The following is a 12,207-nucleotide window of genomic DNA, read 5'->3' as shown; positions in this document are numbered from 1 at the left end:
AACCTGTTGTATCCAAACAGCTAACATCAAAAATCATGTCGAGCGCTTTTTCATATTTTGAACAAGGTATAAACATCTTCCTTGAAAACGATCCTGACATCGAACGTAGCGCTTATGTGTATCGAGGAATTAACTCAGCCATTAACTGTTATAAATCACTAAAGGAAAAAATAGACAAGAAGGCAAAACAAACAAGACAAATTTTTCAACCCACCAGCGCAAAATGATGGTGACCGTGATCTGTAGGTTTTAGTTGTTTCATTTTTATTTGAAAATTATGTAATGTTTTTGAAGTTTTTTATTTTATGTAAAATTTATGTTCTTGTTAGATATGTTTATAATTTAAACAAAATAAAAAAATAAAATGCATTTTGGATGAAACCATATTATATATTTATTAAATTTGGAACCGATTCCATTGAATTTGTATGAATACGTATTAGAATAATTGATTCGTTATACGGCTTTTCGCTTTACGGCCAAGTTTTGCGGAACGTATCTAGGCCGTAAAGCGAGGCCCCAGTGTAGTATATCTTGGAAGAAATTGAAATCGACAACAATGAACCATGTTTGGAAAAAAAATATGGCCAGAATGTATAAAAAATACCGATGCAGAAGTTAATATCCTTCCTGAAGTTAGACAAAACATTTTGGATTTAGCACATTATCTCGGTTTTGAAGATTTAAACGAATCTGTTGTGCTGGATCTACTTGCAGCTGATAGGGAACCCCTTTCATATGAGGAACTCATTCAGTTGCAAGCAGAGCCGGTAATTTATGAAGATACAGAACCTGTTGTATCCAAACAGCTAACATCAAAAATCATGTCGAGCGCTTTTTCATATTTTGAACAAGGAATAAACATCCTCCTTGAAAACGATCCTGACGTCGAACGTAGCGCTAATGTCTCTCGAGGAATTAACTCAGCCATTAGCTGTTATAAATCACTAAAGGAAGAAATAGACAAGAAGGCAAGACAAACAACTTTAGACAAATTTTTCAAACCACCAGCGCAAAATGATGGTGACAGTGATCTGTAGGTTTTAGTTGTTTCATTTTTATTTAAAAATTATGGAATGTTTTTGAAGTTTTTTATTTTATGTAAAATTTATGTTCTTGTTAAATATGTTTATAATTTAAACAAAATAAAAAAATAAAGTGCATTATGCATAAACCATAAATGCATAAACCATATTATATATTTATTAAATTTGGAACCGATCCCATTGAATTTGTATGAATACGTATTAGAATAATTGATTCGTTATACGGCTTTTCGCTTTACGGCCAAGTTTTGCGGAACGTATCTAGGCCGTAAAGCGAGGCCCCAGTGTATTTGTTTTTTTTTTTGCTATTTTTACAAGATTTTGTGATTGTAATACTATTCTGACATTAATAACTGAGTTACCAAACATTGAAACAAATAGTAAACACACGTAATATGCAGTGGTGTAACTAAAGAATAGCAGTGATGGCAAAATGCCACGGGCTCCCGATTTGAGAGGGGCGCCGCCCAAAAGTTTCATTTATTTCGCGTGAAATGTATATTTTATATTTTAAGTTATGTTTCAAATCCATAGTGTGACAAATAAAAACCATGATACAATTTCAAGTTTGTCGTTAACAATTCCAAAACGTTCTGAAAAAAATGCATAATTTTCTGTGATTATTTTGGCAATTGGTGATTTGTATATTTGAGTTTTCCTAATTGGTGGCTAAGTAAATTTGTTTGTGAGAGTTAGATTTTAAAATGTATTGATAATAGAAAATTAAAGTAAAAAATATAAAGCAATCTAAAGTTAGTCAGTGCTTGAAACATGTTGACTGTAATGGTGAAATGGTCTTGTGAACAGTGCTCAAAAAGTGAAGAATTGATAAAAGTATATCATAAATACCAGATGCAGCACCCGACACTAGAAACTATCGGATTCAGAACAACTATTCATAAATTTTGTGTAAAAAATGAAATAAAATGTATCAAAGTGCGTGAAATGTTACAAAAATCGTATTGTGGGTCTATATAAAAAAGTGTTTACGAGTGGTCGTGCATGAAGTCGATGATTATGAACGCTCCGGTCGACCCAGAATGTCAATAATCGATAAAAATGCTTGAAAGATCGAAAAAAGATTTTAAATGATTACCGATGAATCACAATTAGAGTACTTGATGAATGGTGGCTTATCAATTGGCCAATGCCATAATATTTTATATGTTTTCTGCATGAAACGTGTGGCAGCAAATTTTACTCCAAAACTATTCACGCTCGTGCTCACTCGTCGTTGCTCGTTGGAAATTTTTGGGCCAAAAACAATACTGTAGTCATGCCTTAATCTGCATATTCTTTAAATATGGTTTCGGGAGACTTTTTTCTGATCCCAAAGTTGAAGAAACACATGAAAGGACGGCATTTTTCTCCCAAAAGCAATAATCACCGAGCCATAAAATCACGTCGAACCTAAAAATACTTTAGGATCATGTATGCCAATGTATCCCATGTAATAATAAAATTGACAATCAGGCTTTACAGACCCGAAAAATTTAAAAATTTCGTGAACAAAACACATCTCGTATGTATCAGCAATGTCTAATGATCGGGCGTAATATAAATAAAAAAGATGAACATTTTTAAATTTATTTTAATTTCACACAATATTCGTAATATATAAAAAAACATTCCACTTGTTAATAACTTACAAGTTAATATAAATTATACATGATCAAAACTATAAAATAATTAGCTTATTCGTTGAATAGCATTGACAAAAATGAATGTACCACTAGTTTTATTATTTCATTACATTTGCTATGTAAAATAAACTAATAATGACCACAATTTTGGTTTTTACATGAAATTGAATTTTTGAAATTTAAAGCTTTGTATATTTTTGAATATTAAAAAGTTTTAAAATCCAATTCATTTTCGATTTTTTAAAAAATTGAATTTTACATTAAAAAAAGGATTTCCTTTTTAGTTTTGATAGTTTAAGAAATTTTTGAAAGTTTTGAAACCGATGTCTGCCTTACCTTAAAACTACAAATAATAGACTTGAATAAAGCAATGGAAAATAAATATAATTTACATTGTGATCTTTCATTGCATTTCGATGGAATGTTCAAGCATGGCTTGGTATAATAAAAATATGGTTTTTGCTAATCGTGCTTTTAAATCATTCTAATCGGATGCTCCGTTCTCTCAATAACTGCTATTTTTGGCACTTTTTTTCTTATCTCCGAAACGGCTGGAGCTGCCCTTGCTAAAAACTAATCGTCAATACGAATCAAATGTTATCTGAAGAATTTAATTTGGTTGATCTGGCTGGATCTGCCTTTGCAAAAAACTAACTCGTCGCCAACACAAATCAAATATCATTTGAATCAGAGTCTAATCGGATGCCTCGTTCTCGCACAAACTGAATTCTCAATTTCCGCACTTTCTGAACTGGCTGAAGTGGCTTTTTTGGTAAAAAGTAATCAGCACATGTGCCTATCAAAAAGAATCAAAGGCTTTTTGGATAATTCAAGTCGGTTAATCGATGCTCCCGAAAACGTCGACCAAAAATTATATCCATACATACACACATATTGCACACACATTCATTTTATTCTAAGGTATGCCAAAATGTTCAGAAACCTCTGAACCGTAAAGATATGCAAAAATTTTCATTGCGATTTTTGGACGATTATTATAACCTACCTTATGGGAATATAATGAAGCCTAGAACTATAACGGAAAAGTAATGATTGAAATAAATTTAAGAAAAAAGTTTTGTTTAATTTAATTAATTGAACTTATATATATAATTTTATCAATACATCTAAAGAATTCTATTTTTAAATAAAAAATCATTTATTTCTTGTCATATCAATGCATATAAAATGTTATTGACTATCATATCACTAATTGATTTTTAAATCTGAAAAGATGATATCGATCAGAAATAATGTACAGATTATTCACGCATTTTTCACTAAGGTCATAGATATATATATATATATATATATATATATATATATATATATATATAAGCTTTAGATTTTTTGTTCGATGTTGAAACATCATTTATAAAATAAATAAATATAAAATCAAAATTTGCAAATATATATGTATTATATAATAATTATTGTAACATTTTTTATTTTAAATAAGCGTATTTTGTATATTGATTACTTACATACAAAAAAAAACTCGAATGAGTTATTGAAATAGTATGATTATTTAAATTATCGATAAAGTTTAAATTAAAATATACTTGAAAATTGACAAATTAAATGATCAATTATCAAAACAAATAACAGGCTTGAATAAAGCAATGGAAATTAATTATAATTTACATTGTGATCAATTATTGCATTTTGATGAAATATTCATTCTTGATTTGGAATAATAAAAAAAATGATTTTTGCTTTGTAGCTTTATAATGGTGTCTATAATTTTTCATATTGAAAACATAACCCGTAATTATCACAAGAAATATAAAACTTTTCGCATAGGCCCAAAATTTAAATAGTCTTTCATCCCGCAATAGTTTTTAAACATATTTATATAATATTATTATAAATTCATGGAAAGATTTATATCAATATCTAATTTTACCAAATAATGTAATTCACACGTCTTTTTTCAAAAATAATAAGTTGGTTTACAAAAATTTCATATATAAATTCATTTACAAAAACATACTAAGGCACAATTAAAAAAGTGCGTGTCATACAGATGTTATTATGTAATATCACTTCATCTTCACCAAGGACAGAAAATTTGAATATATGAATTAGATAAATTATAGGCGAGACCTTGTCTTCTGAATGTGAAATTAACAAACTAGAATTGCTGTACTTGGTTCAATTGATATTTAGTTTTAGCATTACTTTATGATCGCACATTATACAGACGCCATAAAACATACATACAAGCTTATACATATATATATATATATATATATATATATATATATATATATATAGATTTGATCCAAATAAAAATATAGGTAAATATTTTAATAGTGACGTCAAATTATAAATCATCATCAGTATTAGAGATAAGCCAACCATTGGGTCGCCTTCTAAGAAGCCACTTACTTAAGAAAATTTATCACAGCTTATAGGACTCTTAGTTCTAATCACTGTTAAAATAAATAAATAAAAATGTCCAATACAATAATATGTTATTAACTTTCTGGAGGAGTAGTCATTTTGAATCGTTCTAGACCAAGTATGTGTGTGTGTGTTTATTATATTCTATTAGTTATATCCTATGAGTTATTTTGACATAAATGAAATATAATTATAGATAGTAGTTATCCCAGTTGGCATGGCCTATTTGGTGCAATTTTACTAGATCAAATTAATTGGCCATAATTTTTTTTAGTCTTCTCGATTTTGGTGTATGAAGCAGTGGAGCAAAGAGTGAATTAGGGTGGTTTACTAATTTTTAATATCTGTATGTGAGCCAAAATTTGATCTTTTGACAACGTTTTCTCAAAAATGGCTGTACCAATTTCAAAAATCTAAACACTATTAGATGAATCTAGATGTTGATTCGTGCTGATTAGCTTCGTGAGACAATCGACCAAACCATTTATTTTCAATTAGCAGAAAACTGCAATATTTTTTGTCCACTTAAAAGCCGTTTTTAAGATATAAATTAAAGATTGTGCTGATTCATTTTTTGGTATAGATCAACCTGGCTCTTTCTCCATAATTAATTGTTAAGAAATAAATTTATCAATTTCGATGAAACTTTTTATGAAACTCGCTCATGGTCTTAACGAAAATCCCTAAATGTTCTAGGCCTCATTACAATTTTACAATTTTAAAATTCCCTAAATCTTAATTCGTATTGATTATGTGTATTATTTTTACAGATCATTTACACCTAATTAGCTAAATAAAATCGAAATATGTAAATACTTCTCGAATTTGGTGTTTGGAGCAGCGGAGCAAAGAGTGAATTAGGGTGATTTACTAATTTATTAATTTACTAATTTTTAATATGTGTATGTAAGCCAAATTTTAAAAAAATGTGCACATCAGCCGATTTTTGGCTTATCGCCAACGTTTTTTTCAAAAACGGTTAAATCGATTTGATATAACTAAAGTTAAAAACCATTTGATATAACTCGACAACGACTGGCGCCTGTCAGTTTTGCGCAACTATCAACCAAGCCGTTTCTAATCAACAGAAAAGTGTAAAATTTTTGGTACACATTTCAGCCTAAACTCCTGCATCGGTTTTAAAAGTTCAGAAACGGTTTGAAAGATATCCTTTAATATCATGCTGATTAGTTTTGAGAGATCGGTCGGGTCTTTTCTTCGTATCTAATTCTTGAATATTTATTTATTATGATATTTATAAAACTTGTTTTGGCTATAGAGATCATGGTCTCAAACGTAGGTAACTAAATATTGCGATTCTAGGATAAGTCGTTTTAATATTTAAAATATTATCATCATTCATTGTTCGGACGTTGAAGCGAACGCATCGTCAGCAGTAGAATTAAATTGTAAGTGTTACATAATCTCATAATATTATCTTGATAAAACGGAGTGCATTCAAATTATACGTGTATTGTTGACATTCTAAATGTGCGCATTCCCTTTGCGGGATATGCTCGGATTATAAACAAACTACGTCTATCAAAAGTGTTAAATTCAGTTTATATATAGTGAATATAATAATATTAATATAGTGTGAAATATTAATCAGTGTTTTAGTGTATGTGTTCTTTATCAAATATGAATACGAACGACCCTTCGGAGTGTCCATCAACATCATCGTTGCCAATAATGGAAGTCAACAAGGTTTTGCAAGACAATACCCGTAATAATACCGAATTAGTTATTCAGCAAATGAGAGAATTCCATGAATATTTGGAACGAACCAAAAAAGTAAACAACGACAGCAATGCAATTGCAAATACATCCGAAATGGACACAAGCGATATCATTCATCAAGACACCAGTGCCGATCAAGTCGGGGATGTACAACTTGCGTCATCCAATCAAGAACAGGGCTGGACAACAGTTATGCATAAAAAAAGGCATCAATTTGATAATATCAATGATACCAATATAGCTAAATTAGTTAAAAAATCAACCAGGAATGCAAAAATGAATGAAAACGATACAAATAATTCCACAAGTTCCGTCTATTGGCTCAACCCAACCCCTACTAAAAATTCTTTTGAGATTTTAAGTAGGGAAGAAACTGCGAACATACAAAATACTACTAATGTAATAAGACCACCACCAATTTTTATCCATGAAGTTCGCGATATCAAGCCCCTTACTCAACTGCTTGATACTGAAGCCAAAAATTTACATAAAATTAAAATTATAAATGCGACACAAGTGAAATTAACTTTAGAAAATGCAGAAACTTATAACAAGATCTTAAAACTACTAAAAATCAGAAATACCCAAATGCATTCTTTTCAAAACCGAACTAAAAGGCCACTGAAAGTCGTTGTTAAAAACTTGCACCATAGCACAGATACGGAAATGTTAAAAACTGAAATTGAGAAACTAGGACATACGGTAATAAATATCTCAAATATAAAAAGTAGGTACACAAAATACCCGCTTAATATGTTTTCAATAGATTTAGAGCAGAAGCCAAACAATACAGACTTTTACAAAATTAATTTCCTCTACAATACCAGTGTTGAGATTGAGCCAAGACACTTTGCCCGTGAAATACTACAGTGTTCGAACTGTCAACGTCTAGGACATTCCAAAAACTATTGTTTTAGATTGCCTAGATGTGTAAAGTGTGCAGGAAATCATTTAACCAAAGATTGTTCCTGGGAAGATAAAATTAATAAAAATGTTAAATGTGTTTTATGCACAGACGGAAATCATCCAGCCAATTACAAAGGATGCAGAGTCTACCAAGAGCAACTTGAAAGGAAATTTCCAATTCTTCGTCGCAAAATTTCACAAAGGCAAGAAAATAATTTAGTGCAACCAGGAAAGAGCTTCGCTTACGCAACTCGCCAAAATACGGATACAAATCAAACTTCAACGGATAACGCCAATGTAACGAACAACAATACCAACAACAACAACAATAACAACGACATTTCAGAACTAAAACAAATGATCAAAACATTAACAGAACAAATAAGTATAATCCTCAATCTATTAACAACCATCCTTTCAAAAAATAAGTAATGGCTACATCACTGAAAATTTGTTTATGGAACGCCAATGGCTTGTATCAACACATACAAGAACTTAAATATTTTCTATCACACAATTCAATCGATATGCTACTAATATCAGAAACTCATTTAAAAGAAAAATGTCATTTAAGAATACCTAACTTTACTATCTATAGCTCTGAACACCCAGATGGAACAGCATACGGTGGATCGGCAATAATAATAAGATCTAATATTCGTCATTATGAGCTAGAACCAATCTGTGAAAATTATTTGCAAGCAACATGTGTTAGCATTGACTTATCATTGTGCGCGGTCACAGTTTCAGCTCTCTACTGTCCTCCGAAGCATATTATTTCAAAAAATCAATTTTCAGACTTTTTCAGTAAATTGGGTAATAAATTTATAGCAGGAGGTGATTACAATGCCAAACACACTTCTTGGGGCTCGAGGTTAATTACGCCACGTGGTCGTGAACTGCTTAAATCAATCGACTCAAATAACTATAATTCTATTTCAACTGGGGAACCGACATATTGGCCAAGTGACTTGAGTAAATTACCAGACCTTTTAGACTTTTTTTGTAGTTAAAAATATTAATGAAGATTTACTGAGAATTGAATCTTGTCTGGATTTAACTTCTGATCACTCCCCAGTAATATTGAATTATTCAACAGTTTTAAAGTCTGGCTTAAGTGATCACCATCTAACAAATTATTTGACAAACTGGATTGCTTTTAGAAATATAATTGAAAGCAAAGTGAACTGTAACATTCCTCTCAAACATGAACATGATATCAACAATGCAATAAACAATCTAACCAGTATATTTCAAGATGCGGCTAAAAATTCCACTCCCAAGTTCGCAGGCAATCGAAAATCATTGTGTCCTATAAATATTAAACAAAACATTGCAATTAAAAGAAAATTGCGTAAAGCTTGGCAATTAACCCGCTCACCGGAAGATAAAAAAAGGTATAATAAAGCTTGCAAAGACCTAAAGGCACTAATTTTTCAGCACAAAAATGAATCATTCGATAATTACTTGAACAATCTTACTCCAAATCAGGATACCAACTACTCATTATGGAAGGCTACTAGAAAAATCAAAAATCCAATAAGACAAATTCCACCTATAAGGAAATCAGATCAATCCTGGGCTAGAAACCCAATAGAGAAATCACAAATCTTTGCGGATCATCTATTTAATTCTTTTCATCCAGCTCCTCAAAATTGTACAGACGATGCTGAATATTTTATCCACCAGTATCTACAGAATGAACCTCGATACGAAGATTCAATCATAAAAATTTCATTATCAGAAGTAAAACATCAAATCAACAAAGCCAAAACTGGTAAATCTCCTGGCCATGACAAAGTATCTATGAAAATGCTAAAAGAATCGCCCGCCATTATATTCAGATTCATTACCATCATCTTTAATGCAATACTGAGGATCCGCAAGTTTCCTACAGCATGGAAAATTGCAAAAATCGTACTAATACTGAAGCCTGGAAAAGACCAACACCTAGCACCATCATATCGACCTATCAGTTTATTGCCGATTATATCAAAAATTTTCGAAAAATTGCTTCTGAGTCGAATAAATCATCATATAATTTCCAATGATATAATTCCAAATTATCAATTTGGTTTTCGGGCAAACCATTCGACTTTACAGCAAGTCCATCGAGTTGTTAACATCATCAACGCTGCCTTACACTGTAAGGAGTACTGTTCTGCAGTATTTCTTGACGTGTCTCAGGCGTTTGACAAAGTCTGGCACAAAGGTCTCTTGTATAAAATTAAAATAAATTTACCTTATTCAACTTACTCACTACTACAATCATATCTTTGCGAACGAAAGTTTTATGTTTATATAAGTGGCACGCAGTCAGAATTAAGAGAAGTGAACGCGGGAGTCCCACAAGGAAGTGTCCTAGGCCCTATGCTGTTTTTACTATACACTGCTGATTTTCCTCAATTTACCAATACTAATCTGGCTTTATTCGCGGACGACACATGCATTATAACCCGAAATCAAAATCCTGTTACGGTTTCAACACAGCTGCAGTCACACCTTGATATAATTGAAAAATGGTTTACTTTATGGAGATTCACAATTAATAATTCAAAATCTGTTCACATTACGTTTACTCTTAGGAAAGATACATGCCCACCTGTCGCAATTTATAACGAACAAATTCCAAGCCAAGATCACGTAAGGTATTTGGGTATGTATCTGGACAAAAAATTGAACTGGAAAATCCACATTCAAAAAAAGCGTGAACATCTAGAACACCTTCGAAGGTCGATGTATTGGCTCCTCAGTAGTAGATCAAAACTGTCGATGTACAATAAAATTTTATTATACAAAATTATTCTGAAACCAGTTTGGATGTATGGCATCCATCTATGGGGTGCTGCTAAAGTCAGTAACTTGCAAATAATGCAACGTTTTCAAAATAAAATACTTAGACAAGCAATATCCGCGCCAAGGTATGTACCGACGTGGCTAATTCACCAAGACACGGATACACTGACAATCAGTGAAGAAATTAGAAAGAGTGCCCATAACTTCAAGACCAAAGCTGACCACCATTCAAACGAACTGATTGCAAGTCTCTACAATACCACACACAATATAAGATTAAAAAGAACACAATTAATAAATCTAACATATTAACCAGTAATAAGTTGTTCTACAATATTATTTAAAATAGGTGTGTGTTTTGTTTTGTTTTTTACTTTGTTTATAATTGTATGTTTATTTGAGTTTCTTTTTTCTTTATTATACCAAAATTATAATATAATTTAGTACACTAATAAAAGGTGAACCACTGGGTTTTCCTTTTATAATTTAATGTTATTTGTCAAAATAATTACTCAATGTCTTTTTATTTAGACAGATTGTAATTTATAAGAAAAATAAAAAAAAAAAAAAAAATATTATCAAAGCTTGTAAAAATAAGCAGCGCTGTTTGTTTTACGTGAGTCAAAATTTCATCTTTGACCAACTTTTTCTTAAAAAATGCGCAATCTGATTTGGAAAATCGTTGAAATTCGATAAGCACTCGTGCTGGTGGTTAATTTTGCCTCACGTTTGGCCGAGCCGTTTCTTTAGAATTATCAAAAGAGTGTCAAATTTTTCGTCCGAGTTATAGCCTACATTCGTGAATCGATTTTGAAAATTCAAAAGCCATTACAAAGATTAGATTTTAATACGGCCGCCTTCGGCCGATTTTTACTATGGCCGTAAAGTTTGGCCGCCTTTTAATCCAGCGGTCTTTTAATTTGGCCGTATTTTAATTCAGTGGACTTTTAATAATACGACCGCTTTTTGTTATGGCCGCCTTTTGATTTGTTCTTTTTTGATTTGGCCGCGGTGCACGCATTGCACAGCCCTGCATCTATGAAAAATATAATATTTGCTACTTATATATTTATATATTTACTTCTATATCAATAAAGGTAATACCATGAAATATACTTCAAGTAGAAATTTAACTCTATAACAATAAAAATATTAGATAGTAGCCCTAGGGCAGGTCTGTGAGCTGAGTTAAACTCAAACTCGATTCAGGGAAGAAGTAGTGTGAGAGTTTTTCCCATTTCCATTTCACACCGTAGTGCCCGAGATGGGCCTATTTTGAATTTGAAACATATTTCGATCTACATTTTCAATTGAAAATGGACATCGCGCTGCCCGATATCAAATCGCCAGAGCGGGGAATCGAACGCGCCACCCTATCCATACAAAGTCAACGCGTTAACGACCTTCGCTACTAATTTTCATCAACAGTAATATCAATAAAAGTAATAACATGAAATTGTACTTCGAGTGGTAGTGACTTATTTCTCATAGCCAATTTAATGTCACACTTGGCAACACTAGTTTACCTGAATTTTTGTTTCATATATTGACCACCTGTGTCGCTTTAGATTATTTTGATGCACATCTACGTTTGGTCTAAACTATCTATGGTAAATTTACTTTAGGCCAAAAAAATAATTTTGATATCATTCCGTTTTTTGCTAGTGACA

This window comes from Ctenocephalides felis, unplaced genomic scaffold (assembly GCF_003426905.1).
Source record: "Ctenocephalides felis isolate EL2017-DRISC unplaced genomic scaffold, ASM342690v1 CF-g0.4_SCAFFOLD_01886, whole genome shotgun sequence".
NCBI classification, from domain to species: Eukaryota; Metazoa; Arthropoda; class Insecta; order Siphonaptera; family Pulicidae; genus Ctenocephalides; species Ctenocephalides felis.
Note: the sequence above shows the minus strand (reverse complement) of the source record.